The sequence below is a fragment of the Streptopelia decaocto genome, assembly GCF_964273445.1.
Source record: "Streptopelia decaocto genome assembly, chromosome: 14".
Classification (NCBI taxonomy): Eukaryota; Metazoa; Chordata; class Aves; order Columbiformes; family Columbidae; genus Streptopelia; species Streptopelia decaocto.
In genome coordinates this window covers 12,835,227-12,849,860 of record NC_138669.1, presented here as the reverse complement: position 1 = coordinate 12,849,860, position 14,634 = coordinate 12,835,227, and the positions used below count along the sequence as shown (strand labels likewise).

At 41.8% G+C, this 14,634-nt stretch overlaps 1 long non-coding RNA gene across 2 annotated transcripts in view; it reads left to right on the top strand.

Moving 5' to 3' along the window:
- Nucleotides 1–13,141, top strand: part of LOC309446103 — a 35,151-nt gene extending 22,010 nt beyond the window's left edge. The window contains exon 4 of one of the 2 annotated variants that reach the window (XR_014185410.1): nucleotides 12,566–13,141. This is a non-coding gene — a long non-coding RNA (uncharacterized lncRNA). Of the gene's footprint in view, nucleotides 1–12,536 lie in introns of both variants that reach the window. The other variant, XR_014185411.1, reaches the window with a different exon arrangement.
- The last annotated feature ends 1,493 nt before the right edge of the window (nucleotides 13,142–14,634 follow it).

Genomic DNA, 14,634 nt, shown 5'->3' with positions numbered 1-14,634 from the left:
GTTAATGAATTTGTTCCACTTGAAATATTTGATGGTATGTGCTGGGGTTCAGTAGTAAAGGGATCCTTTAGGAGTCATCGAGGAAAACGTGAGGTTTCCAGACACTGGGCTTTTTTGGTTTTGGTTTTTTTTTTTCCTTTGACTGATTTTAGCATTTTTGCCATCAATATGCAGCTGAACAGGGAGGCAGAAGGAACAGTGGCAGACAGTAACACACAGCATTTTCTCTTATACTGCGATCCTGCTTTGAGCACTGCAGTGACACCGTACCTTACAGCAGCTGCATATTTGAACCGGGTAGTTTGCAGTTCATTCCTATTGAATGTCTACAGTTCCTAAACTGTAGACAATGATTTAAAAAACGAAGTTTTATGTAGCAAATTGGGCAATGTTTTCCTATTTCTATGTGGTCTGCTTCCATGCCCGCTTTGGAAGTATGGGTGCAAACTATTACATAGGCTGCTATATACAAATTACCCCACATTTGGCAGCAAAACAGCCTAGAATAAGGTGATCAAATTCCGTATATTTTCAGTTCATGCATAAGATTCCTTACTACAACGCCACACGCTATCTGCATAATAACACTTGAAACTAAGCCAGCTCCAAGGATTTTATTCATAGTAAGAAACAAATATTGGTTGCTGGTAATTCAGCATCATACACAATTAGTATTTTATACAGCGAATTTCTCTCTGCATAGAATGCTCCATTTGTCAAAAGTACCTAAACCTGCAAACCAGGATTCCTTGTCAGGCAACCTCTAAGCACGAGTGCACAGAAAGAGTTAATAAATTTTACTATTTGGGCAATTGGTGCCAAAATAGTATGTTTTAAGGCTTAGTTAGTATATCTGGCACTATGTTTTGAGCTTTCTAAAATTGTAGATCGTAGTTTTGTTAGGGGTTTTGTAAAATGTTACTCACTTTAATAACAGTTTATTCAAACAGGACTGAAGGTCAAGTTCCTATTTGAAAAAGGGTACCGTACTTAGATCACCTTCAGCTTGAAATGTAAGATCACAGCTGCCAGATGAGACCAAACTAATTTGCCTGAATATGCATGAGTGTATCTTTAATACCTAAAACCTGACAGTGATTGACTGTATCCTTTAGAAAGGCTTTTCTCCAAAGTAAACAGCGCTTAGTTAAGTATGGTTTAGATGAGTCTGCAAGCACAGACAGCAGTGCAGCTTCGTGGGGAGGTGTAGGTTTTTAACCACCGGGGCAACGGTATGGTTAACTCAAGGGTATGGTTAACCTGAGGGTATGGCTAACCTGATGGTGTGGTTAACCCCCACCTGTCCGGGGGGGGTCTGTGCTCCTACTGTGTGAAGCTCATGCACAGAAATGGGACTTGTTAACCCAGGCATTTTATTGGGCTTTATGGATGTGTGACATCATTGGCAGCCAATCAGAAAGTGCTTTAGGGCAGAGTTTAAAAGCTATTTCATAATATATTTATATTCTGTGCAGATATTTTTGGGCTTCAGTAGCATTCATTTTGTCGCAGAGCCTGTGTGTCAATATGGCTTGGGAAAAAAAAATATATATGAGAATAGCATGTTTACCCTTGTTTTTTTGTAATTCAGCTGGGTGGCAAAATACTATAGAAAGCATAGCTGGTATGCTGCAAAACAGTTACTATGGAAATTATATTCTTCCTCCAGCAGCAGTGAAGCTGCAAGCCAGTCTCGGGCGATTGTTGCGTGCTCCTTGCTAGGCTGTTCCTGCTGAAATAGCCAGACCTGCAAATATTTCCCAAGCTGCTCTGGTTTGCCAAGAACAAAAATGCAAAACAGTCTGCAGAAAATACGTGTGTGTGTGTGTGTGTGTGTGTGTGTGTGTGTGTGCGCGCGCACGTGCACCAGCCAGTCACCCCAGCAGCTGGGCTGGGCTCTGCTCAGCCGGAGTCACCCCAACCCGGCTTAGCTGGGTTCGGTTCAGCTGAACTGGGCTCCCCCTGCCTGTTCTCCAGCCCTTCTGCAGCGCTCACCCCCTGGTGAGCCAGGCGTTGCCGTAGTCCACACAGACTGTTTTATTCCCTGTTAGTTGACACAACTTTACCTGTCGAAGAACTGTTCCCTGATAGTGTCCCTTCCAGAAAAGTCTCGTTAATCCATGCAACAGCCCCCCCATTCCTGCTTAAGTCTTTCATTTCCAGAGTGCCCCCTGTAGCAGGACAATATGGGATTGTAAAACAAAACTACTGCACGAATTTCCAGACTGTAACAACAATTTTTTGTGTCCGTTGTTACTAAGACAAAATTATATTTCTTTTTATAGGAAGAAGAAATGGAGGCTTGTATCAGTGGTGGGACTATTATTACTTCTATTTTTATTTTGGGCTGTTTCTCCTCCCACTTAAGCAGTGTGGCTGTGCTCATGTCTGGCTGCTAAAAGTCACTATTCGCATATGTTCCATGATGGGCCTGCAAAGCGTACAAGTGCAATGCTGTCTCCTTCATTCTGTTGCGATCCAAATGATTATCTGCTACTGAGCAAAAGACTTGGGAAGAAGTCTTTTGGATGCTAGCTGTATGTCTAGCATGCTGTTCAGCGTTCACCAATAATTTAGAAAATGAGGCATACAATGAGATGGGAAAGCTTGTTGACATGGTTATTTTGAGATCACAGAAGTGAATGCCAACTGCAGCGAGCTGTAGACAGGCCCTGCAACATTGAGAGACTGAGTGGAAAAACTTGTAGCCAAAATGAAATGTCAATAAATATAATGTGATACAAGTGAGGGTGATGCGAGTGAGCCTTATGTGTATGGTATTGGTCTCTGAATCAGCATTTCTCACTAAAGAAAGAGATCATGAAGTAATTAGAGGTGGCTTCATGAAAACTTTCAGCACAGCAGGCAAGAAAGAAAATAGAATGTTAGGGATTATTAGCAAAAGTGCAAAGAAAGTAAGTAAAAACCTTGTGCCATTCTAAATCTGTGGCTTTGTCTTTACAGACTGAAGTTCTGGTGCTATTGCAGCAGAACTAGAAAAGGCATCTAGAATGGGAGTTCGGGACCACAGTCCTTTGGGAAGCAGCCAAGCAGACAATTATTTTAGCGTTCTCTTTTCCACACTGAAGAGGAATGCACTAGAGTTCTTTGAAATCTAAAATTGCATGAAACAGTAGGTAGAAATAATTATGAAGAAATAGATTCAAAATGAACTAATGGAGTTTTTTTTCCTGCAATATGTCAATTAAGTTTGGAACTCACTGTTGCAGTTGTAAATGAAAGAAGATTTGTGTATGTTGAACTCGATCAGACAAAGTAATTTAGCAAAGTTACCTATTTCTAGGACTCCCTATGCTGCAAATTCCTGTAGGTTAGGAGAGCATTCCAGGCAGGAGTTTTATACTCCAAGCATCAGCTGTTGGTCTCAGCTGGAGATGAGTTACTGAGCTTTGATGTGACAGTGCAGGCACACTGGCTATGCCTGTATTTGTGGTCAGATTTCTGCTTGTACTACTGTAGAGCAGCATCACAGCTGCTGACTAGAGGTTGACATATACGCCCAACCTCATTGATCTTTGTTTCCTGCTGTATTGCTCTTGGAAACTGAGTGTAATTTTTCACCTCCTATGTGGGTGGGTCAGCCTCTCTGTTTGTCTGAATGCCTTCCCAATGAGCATCAGAATTCTGTATATTTTGCCAGGCTAAATCTAATGCTTCCAGTTTTGCCACATGTCTGGTATCTGCTGGAGCATCTAAGGTGCTATGTGCTTTCAGTTCCCATTGCCTTACATGGAAATACAGCAGTACCAACATCTGTCTGTTTTAATACTTCTCCTTTATGAATACTTTTTCTAGCACCATTTCTCTATTAGGAATGTTAAGTTTGTTCTTACTGGGAATTCGTCAGGAATAATATGATTGTGATATTGATAAACTTGATTTAGCTCATGGGAAGGTCATCAAGATACTTGGGCTGTAGAACTTGCTCAGTGAAGAGAGGCTGAGAGAACTGAGTTTGTTCAGCCTGTCCCCATGACCCAATAGTCGTCTAGTGCTGAAGAAGTGTCCAGGGAGCTGAAGCTCAGTTCTATAGTGAGGTGTGTTGCAGGTGGAGAGGAGACAGCACTCATAAATTGCAATGCGTTGTTCTGACAACCTCATCCGTTCCCTCAGTGCTGCTGGACCTAATGTGATATAATTGATGAGTTTATGTATGATGTTTCATACTGCTTCATTGCCCCTATTTTACAGATAATCAAACCGAAGTACAGAAACTATAAAGGCTCTTTAGAGTCACTGAGGTTACATCTAAATGTCTTTCTGGTACGAGCTTGAGCTCACTTGTCTCACATCCACACAGCCTGTTTGCTTGTTCATAGTCTCTGAGGAGGAGGCAGAAGGTTGGTTTGTATTATGATAACACTGAAACAGCAGGGCAGCTTGGGAAGCAGGATTTTCCTTGACTTGGCTACTGCTATTGACTTGGAGTGAAGCCAAGTGAAGGAAAGGTGTGTGAACTCCTTGTGCTTTGTCATGTCTGTTTGGTCCATCTATTTTGTTATTAGCCTTATCTGATTCCCATTAGAATTGCAGACTCCTTTCTGAATATAATGCTGCCTCATGCTTCAGATGGATGGTATTATTTTTGTTTATTTTTGTCTGTGGTATTATTCCAGAAAGTGAAATCAGTTTGAGTTGTTCCTTGGGGACCTTCGCTGTTGTTCTATGTGCAAGAGCCTCCAAATGTTTAAATGTCTTAGATGAGAAAATCCGTTGGTATGAGTTGATTTGCAAAGGGACCTATAATTTGAGGCTATTACTATTCTGGTATTGTATGTGCTTTACTTAGACACTGCATTGATGAAGAAAACACTGCTCTAGGACAGACAGCCTTGGAGTCTGCTGTTTATGCTGTAACTCATTTCAGAAAGACTGAAAGCCAGGCTAAGATGCCTAGTTGAGCCTCCCTAGCCATTCATTTTAGCACCTTTGTGGAAAAGCTAACTCCTGCTTTGAAGGTTTGTGGATATAACTCTCAGTCCCTTGGGAACTGGCCTGAGTCTGCCAGCAAGCGATACATTAGTGAATAATGAATAAATTCACTTTGAGAATTGTACATGAGCAGCACACATAGCAGCAGACTTGGACTTTGCACATTTTGCTAGGAGTGCCACTGCATAATGTGAGTGCAACACTGCATGTTTAAAAATTTATAATTTAACTTGTGCAAGAAGGCAGAAAACCTACTTAACCAAAACCTACCTAATCCTAATACCACGTGGGGATTCCCCAGCAGTTAGGGAATGGAATAAATAGCCCAGAAATGCTGACTTTAAAGCTTAGAGTTAACATGATTAAGACCACAGGTAGAATTCAAGTAATTTCTTGCTTCTGTGCCTCAGTTAGAATCACTGAATAACAGAAGTTGGAACTTTTGGAGGCCATCAGATCCAGCTCTCTCTTGAAAGCAGGACCAACAGAAGTTAGGTTAGGCTGCTCAGGATCTTGTCCTTGCCAAATTTGAACATCTCCAAGAAGGGAGATTTTACAGGAACCTGTTCCTGTAGTTCTTTGACTACATCATCACCTAGTTTTTTTTTCCTTGTGTCTGATTGATGTTTCTCTTTCCATAACTTACATCCATTGCACTTCTCCAGGCTGAAGAAACTGGCTGTCTGAGCCTCTCATAATGTGTGTGCTCCAGCACTGAGCATCTTGATTGTGCTCTGTTGGACTTGCTCCAAGTATGTCAGTCCAGTAAATCCTTCACGAACTGGGGAGCCCCAAACCAGGCACAGCACTCCAGACTCAGTCTCGTGGCAAAATAGAAGTGATGACACCCGTGGGTCTGTTGGCTGTGCCTGTACCAATGCAAGTGTGCCCATAGTTTCATTCCTGCCAGAGCACTCTGCTGACTCAGGTTCAGCTGCTTGTGTCCAAGGACCATCAGTACTTTTTCTGCCAAGGTGCTTTCTACCTGGCTGTTAATTAGGTTGGCTAACCATTGTTTGCCCTTATTTGATGTATGCTGACTCTTTTCAATCACCTCATTTTCTTTGAAGTGCTGGAAATGGAATCCAAAATGATTCACTTCGTATTTTCTTTGGGACTGAGGTTAGGCTGAACGTCCTGTAGATTCCTCTGTCTTCCTCCTTGGCATTCTTGAAGTTAAGCATGACATCTGGCTTTTGTCCAGTCATCAAGAACCTCCTCTGATTGCCCTGACCTTTAAGATGACTGGCAGCAGCCTCACAATTATGTGAACCAGCAATTTTAGCATCCTCAAATGCATCCATCTGGTCCCACGGTGGATTTTTTTGTATGTGTTTTTGGTTTTTTTATTAAGCAGGTCACTGTAGTAGTCCCTGGTTGGATCTGCCCCTGTCTTACGCACTTCCTTAGATGGTGCCACTAGACGGGGCATCGCTGCAAAGAATGCACAGAGTTATCTTACTAGTAAAATGAGAATACTTGTGTTAGAAGGATATTGTGAAGATCCAATGGCCAGTTTCTGCCCTTTGTGCTCCTGCAGATAGAAGTCCAAGGTATCATTGTTATTATGTATCTTAGTTTGTCTCATTCTTTCTTTCACTCCTATTCCCTTTTGGCTTTCCTGAAGATTAACACACGAGGCGAAGCCCCAAACATATTACCGCTTCTTACTTAGAAATAAATTGAGAGACTGAGAGTGCGGGAGGCAGCGCCGTGTGCCTTAGGAAGCCTGGTAGACACAAACTATCAGACCTGTCACCAATGGCAATAACAAAACAAATCCAGGCTTGTCTTTTTAAAGGACATGCTCCTTCTGGCAACACTAGATCAGGAAACGGATTATATTAGTGAGAAACTAGATCCATCACTGAAGAGAAGAAAGCCTGCTGGATAACATGGCTGAGCACAAAACCTTAGAGTATATACACTTAGAGAGAACACAGTTTGCAGTGAGATTCTTCAGAGCTGTCACATCTCTTCTGCATCCCCCACTTTCTTGGCAGAGCTGCTGCATCCGTGTGTTTCTGTTTCCTCCTCGAACAGCTAATAAACTGTACTTCCGTGTGGCTTCAGCAAGGTTATTGATTTGTGCGGTGATCATTATTACAACTGTTGAATAGATCTTTGCCAAAGAGACTGAGGGGAAAAAAAGGGGATGTTGTGGGGTTTTTTTCTCCTTTGCCTTTTCTAAATTCTCTTGACTTTATGCATCTCATTACTATTTATAGACAGTTTTTACATGGTTTTGTGGCACTGTACTTCACTAAAGGAAGCCTGATTTATCCTTCCCTTGAACAGATTCTAATCATAAGTCATAAGTGAAAGGCTGTCATTAATGGCTAATCTCAGCCAAAAGGATATATACGATGCTTTCTAGAGCTTGCATGGAATTGGCCTTGCTCTGAAGTGCTTATACAAAATGTTTACAACAACAGGAAGAAAGAGCTTATGATTTATGCCATGATGATAATATGATCATGCTAAGAAGGATAAGGTGTGTGACTTCTGAGTTACAAAGCAATCAGATGAGGGGATGAATTGAATTCTAATAGGTAAATTTCCCATTTTTGTTGTGTATTATTTACTTTGGAAGCTGTTTAAGAATGAAACCCACCCGGTCAGTCTGTGACCTGTTTACCATGCTTTTGAGACCAGTATATAATGCTAGAGAGTGATATGATTGCCTTCTGTTTGGAAACAGCACGCCTCAAACTTTATATTGTCTTCTAATTAGGCGACTAGTAACAGATCACCATAGGAAGAGCCCCCCCCATCTGCTGGTCCATCAGAGTTAAGAAAATTGATGCAAGAGTCAATAGTCACCTGGAAAGCTTTCACAGAAATCCCACAGATTGAAGGAAAAGGGGAGGATGAGGTGCTCTTCAGACAGAATTCTGTGGAGTCCATTTACAGGGGTTGTCACTGGAAGCTTTTGTTGGTGCTGCGGGTGAGGTCGCTGAGCTCAGCCGACTCCAGCTCCTGACAGGTACCAGCGTCAGGAAGCGCTTTTGTGTTTGCTCAGGAAGAAAATTCTGCAGTTTGTACTCCCCATCCTGTCACGTTCTGGGCTCACAGGACGACTGTTAGATTTCTGGTTCTGTAATTCAAACTTTTCCCCCAAAATGTCTCCCAAGAGCCTGCTGGCACTGTGCTGGCTGGGCTGGCAGCAATCCAAAGAAGGCTGATTGGAAAAGTCTGAGTTCATAGGGTTATAGTAAGATTTTAATGTTGAACTTTAAATATTTTTGTTTAGTGGAAATGAAAATTATTTTACCACTGATGTATAGAACTATATTAAAAATTAAATCCAAATAATAATTTTTAAAATTTTGCTGGAAAAAAAAGTGAGAATGTTTGTTTGGTTTTGGAGCTGCCAAAGAAACAGGTTTCTGGGTTTGCCCTGTTTTGATTTCTACAGTCTAGGTATTCATACCTGCGAGAATGACCATATCTGAAAAACAATTATTACCAGATAGCCAAGAATCCCCTTTTCTCTTTCAGAGCAGAGTTCAAATTGCTGCTGCAGGTTTCTGTGGAGAACTGCTCTTGTGTTTTCTCTGGATATCTGCAGCGGTGCTGATCCACTTCAGAAAGCTCAGTGGTCTTTCACTGCCACTAACAGGAGCAAATATGTTTATTGGTGTCGAGGGAAATGCCTTTTAGTGCTGCTTCAGGTGGTAGACAGCAGATGTAAAATAAACGGATTCAGGAGCTGTGGGAACATTATTAGTACTCAAAGTTATCACCACAGTCCAGCAGCATGGACGAAATATTTTATCATTGCTCCTTTCTCTGCTTTGAAGCAGCAGAAGTGATGAGGAGCTCCATTCAGAGGGTAACTACCCCAGGACAGTTATTGTAAATACATCTAAGTTGAACTACCAAGGCTTTAAACTCGGTAGCCTTAGAGGAGACTTTTTTGGTGGATCTGAAATGATTGCTGTCAGAGTAAGAATGTTCAAGTCACCAGCTAAGTTCCAGAGACGCAGCATGTGGAAGGTTAACTTCTTTTTTTCTATGTGAAATAATAACCCTCCTCCTTTTCTCAAGTAATCTATTATTTTTGCTGTCAGTGAAAATAGCTGAGTATTTTAGCTGTAATGGTCGGGCGCACTGCAAATAGCCTGAATAAACATGCTGTTTGGAACGGGGTCAGAAATCCTGACAGTGATGCCGAACGGTTCCGCTGGGGCACTGTGTGGCTGTGCCCACGCAGACACCTCCTGCGTGTGCCCAGCTGCTTCCCACCAGGGTTGTTGTGTTACACAGGGGAGGGGCTGCTGTCCTGCCTGCTCCGGAGGCTGTTGGCAAAGAGAATGGCCAGGGACAGAGGATAAATTGGCTGGCTGGGCTGGGCTCCTGGTCCCTGAGGGGTAGATGCCCCACATCTGCACCATAAAAGTAGGACCAAAGTGGATTTCTGGACCATCTTGTAGATACTTGGGTAGAAGGGAAACAATTTTCCGTGTCCCATCAGCAGTTCTTAGAGCGCTTGTCTTAAATGTAACATTGCTGTGTGTTCAGGCCGACTTCAGCCCGGTGTGAAACAAAACTGAGCAAGCAGACACGTTCAGCCCAGCGTTTAGTTTTGTTCAGCAGAAGGTAGAATCTGACAGTCTGTGCATTAAGCTGTTTCCTGGGTGTGATACAACCTGGAAGTGATCACCTTTTGACCCAGCTTGGCTGTTCTGATGCTGGGTTGCGGTTGTCAGAGTAACCACTGTGCTCTTAAATGGGTCATTTTCTTACCGCTCTGGCGTATTTTGCTTTATCAGCCAGGGCCCTGGCTCTTAGGGGCTTCAAAGTGCATTTCTTGAGGGGGCTTTTAGTGCCTTAGATATTATTATGCCACACGACTTGTCTCCCTGGATAACTTGGCTGCCTGTTAACATGCAACTGACTGAATTCTCTAAAGCTGCCACCAGAAGTTTTAATCTTTCAGGCATGATTCTACATGCCATGTCTTTTATTTGCCTGCAAGTGTGGAGTTGTAGTGTGTACTTTATTATTCAAAAGCTCCCTCAAATGCCTTAATCCTTTTGTTCCTGCTATTGGATCTAGCTTCATCTAAACACGTTATACTGCCTTTCAAATGCTAAATTCCTCTACAGTGTCTTTAATTTTTGTTTCCTCGGTTTATTCGCTCATTGTTGGATCTTTAAGGTAATTAATAGTTTCCAAGTTTGGGAGGAAGAATAAAGGCATATGGGGCATCTCAGCAGAGATCTGTTTCCAGTTTGTGTGTTCCAGGTACAATGTAAACTGGCCACACTATGCTGGGCTGTCTCAAGCCTGACCTAATAGACAAGCGGAGAAACAAGGCTTTATGTATTTGCACTGAGGCCAGCGGAATGCCAGAACCTCACCTGAGGCCTCTAGAGCCTGGATTAGACATAAACCCAGTTTAGTTTTACTGGGACTTGGCCTTCAGTGAGCCAGGGCTGCAGTTGGTGCCAGCGGTGGTTGTTATGGTATGGATGCCATCCTAATGAGAGAGCCTCCTTCATTAGATTGTGACAGCCATGAATCCAGCCATCTAGAGGTGAACAGCTAGTTGTTACCGCTTGAACCTTTCTCTTTTGATGACTTTAATAGGCTTTGGAATTTCAAGCCACTTCCTCCCCCTCCCCCCTCTTCCTTAGCAGGCAACCAGATCATTTTTCCTTGAAGTTTCACAGCAGCCTGACCACAAAGGAATTATTTCATCTTAGGGCTGTGTGATGTGCACAGCACAGACATTCCGTATGCCCTTGTCCTTTAAGCTGGGTGGCACTTGTCCCACAGTGACAGAAAGCTTTCCTCAGCCCGTTCTCACAAAATACTGTCAGGTCGTGTGGATTGGCGCCTTTGCTCTCATTTACTGTCCTTTAAGACATTGATGACTGAAGTCGTTCCTTTAACAGAAGCTGGTGACGAGTGATCCAAGTTTGGTGTGGGTAGATGTAAAACGGGAGGAGTCACCTTTCTAGGGATTTATGGCCCAGTTACACAAGTCACCCAATAGAATGTGGAGGGTGTACAGAAAACAGAGAGCCTGCAGGTCAGAAGGGACTAAGTATATCTATCTATGAATCTTAATACCTCTAGTACTATGCAAGTAATAAGGTATTATTCATCAAAGCAAATTATGGCATCATCTATTTTGAGGAATTCTGGATAGTAAGTTCTAAGAATAAGCAGTTCTAAAATAACCGGTTGCAAATCAGAGTGGAAGAGGGGTTTCCTGAGCTATGGGACAGCCTGAGTCTACTGTTAAAGTTAGTTTGAGGCTCAAGTCCTTATTTCAGTCTGACTGTGCTGATCAGGGCTTTCTGCAGCCAGATTTCACCCAGCCCGTTAAATGTGATTACTGTCACTCAAACACTATTCCTGCCCTGTTTTCTCTGGGTATGACCACTGGCAATATTGCTCTAGAAATGAAGGACAGATTATCTTTCTTTGAAAACCTGAGTGATTTTTAAACTTTTCTTTCTCTCCACTTTTATGGAATATACAGAAAATGTATTATCCCATGGTGAATCAGTACAGCTGGCTGTCTCTACAGCTGCTTTTGGTTGGGGTTTTTTCTCCTTTTTATTTTGCAGTTCTTATGTGATCAATTCAGATTTTTCATCCCGTCTATCCTCAGCGGTTGTGACTGTTGATTTTCAACCTTAGTTGAAAAAACATTTTTCATTATTAACATTTCTAGTACTCTGCCCGCTGAAAGGAGCCCATCTCCTTTTGTTTGGGTCTGCACATAAAAACTTCCAGCCCCCGTGCATCTGTCGATGATTATCGCTACGTTTCTCCCCCATAGCAAGGATCCAGACAGCGAGGAGCTGCCTCTGCTGGGAACACGTGCTGCTCATCTCCCAGATGTGGAAATGGGGAGTTCGTCAGCGGAGCCCCCGTTCATCCTGCACATCCTCCCGATGGCACCTTGGGCATTATATAGATGAATACTTACTTAAATTGTGCCTGGATGTATATGGAGAACCAGTATCTATTCCAAAGAACTAACAGTGGACACTATCAAGAAATGTTTGCACAGCAGAAGCACATAAATGAGAGTTAAATATAAATAAATGTGAGGATTACGTCTAAATAGCAAACTATTCTCTGGAAATATGTTTAAAGCTTGAAGACCGTTAGCTTTACAGCAAGGCCAGACTCTTCATTTTCCATTGAGACTGATTTTAGCTAGAGGTTTGAATTGTTGCACTACAGAAAAATTAATTTATCTCCTGAATTCAGGATTAATCAATTATTTGAATTCTTAAAAACCCCAGAAGCAAAACCAAATCCCTTTCTATATTTCTTCTGTAGTCAGTATTTTCCAATGCCATTAATTCATTTGCATTTTTCTGGGCTTTAAAACTCATTTCCCCTGTGCTCTACTCTATTTTTATCTGGTGGGTATTAATCCAGCTAAGCTGATTGCAAAGTCTGTAGAACCAGGTGCGAAAGTAAACAACTTCGCATTGTCAGCACTGTTTACAGAGCCACTTATCTTGTATTGGGAAGTAACTTCAGTTCTGAGATGCTGATTCCTCTCCCCACCCCATGTCAACCCTTTAAGAATTTTATTTCCTCTTCTTCAGGATTAATTTCTGTCCTGTTGTTGTTTCAGAGACACCCTCCACCAGCACCAGGCTCCTCTGACCTGCCAGAACTCCACCCAAGACTTTTCCCATCAACTATGTAGGTACTAAGTATCAAAGTCATTATTTTTTTACTACCAAAAGGTTTTTAGGAACAGCTGCCTGAATTTATTCTTAACGGTTCGTGTTTTATGACCTTAGGAAGAAGTGTTACATTTCGGGTCTTTGGCTGGCAGTTTTCTGATTGTATTATTGCTGTACGAGGCTGGAATGTTTATTCTAAGAGTTGATGGCAGTAGTTTGCACTTAATAACGAAGAAAATGAGCAAAACCTCACTTAGTTTACCTTCATTTTTACACTCAAAGTGATCAGGAGGTTGGTGAGTGCTCTCCTATAGCACGTTAAAGCTGTTAGGTGATGTGCTAATACCACCAACTTCCCAAACGTTCACATTTTACAAAAGAACATGAAATCAATGTCAGAATTTTAAAACTCAATGTACTGCGCATGGCCAAAGTTTGCAGCACTCCATTTCAAACTCAACGCAGGGTTTTAAAAGCTGTTGTGTAACGTAACTTGACTGGTACAAATAAACCTTTTGCAAAGCTGTTCTGGACCCTTGGCTGTGCCATTTTGTAATGAAGAAGCGATTTAACCAGGACCAGGAGTAGCACCGTTCATCTCCCAACCTGTAGCCTTTGTTTTTGTAATGACTGCAAAATAGGTCTAGGTAAATAAAAACCACTCAGTTCTCTGGATAAGAAACATAAGGGAGAGAAGGTTATATGATTTTAGATGATTTGGTTTGCATACAGTAAAATACGGAGAAATAGAAATAAATGCTCGTTTTACCTGTGGAAAGACTCAAGATGGAGGATCCAATGCAAATTCTGTAACGGGGGAGAAAAAAGCTTACGGTGAAAGTAAAGCTACATGGCTTTGAGTAACCATGGAGACCAGTGCCTCTGGTGCAGAAATAAATGAACTCAACCTTTTCATATTTATTAGCGGGACTGATGATGAAAGATAAAGTTGAATTAAAATATAAAGCAATAGAAGACAAATGCAGTCAGTGTCTCTGCCCCTGCAATGCAGGTTACTCTAATGGATTATTACAAATGAGCTGCAGAGGCAAATTAGTTATGAAAGGAACAAAATACTCTTAGTTATACCAACCTGTTCATCCAAATATCAGCTTGTTTATTAAGAGAAACGAAGAGACAGTACACACAACATATTCCTGAAATCTTTTTGTTCTGATAAAAATTGAAATAAACTTGTTTAAGACCATAGCAGTGTATGAAATACATGTATTACAAAATGCTGAACTGTTCGCTGTAATAGCAGATATTTGAAACCTACTAATTTCTTGGTGGTTAGAATGGTAGAACTTTCTGATCAAAATTCTGGGTGAATATTCAGGTTTCTGCCTTGGAAATACATGTCAAAGGGTCAAATATTATCGGCAGGTTGTTGCTACAGAAACGTTACGGCCGAGCAGAGGATGGCAGCGCTAAATGTCACTTGTGAAATACAACTGCGATGCAGCTATTCCTGCAATACCATGTAAAGGTTTGGTTGAGCAGATATCCTGTGTCAATAAAGGGGTGAGTCACAGGGCCCAAAGGAAAGTGCTGAGATAAGGGTGGCTTTAGTGTGACTATTTTTGTGCAAAACCTTTAACCACTATATAAAATGCTATTTCCTATCATGGAATTTTCTGGTAAATGAAACACTTCCGAAGAGTTCATATTTCATGGCCTTACTGGAGTTCATTAAAGTAGCGTTGCCACATCTTGAGACAAATATGATGCAAATTGGTAAGATACCAGATTTTTTATTTCATTACTTAACAGATAAAGGTGGTTGTACTATTCAGCTATTTTTCCTGAAATGTCTGAAGTTTTCAGCCAGTACCCTCCTGCAGAACAGAGCAGCCTGCAGAGGGAGAAAGGCACAGAACTGCGTTTTCTTAGCAAGGAATAACCTTTCCTAGGACTTTGAGTCCCTGGTTGTGTTGGGAAAAAGGTCAGCAACCCACTGACATCTGAAAGTGATAGTTACCAAACTCTCACCTGATTGACTGAAAAGTCATTT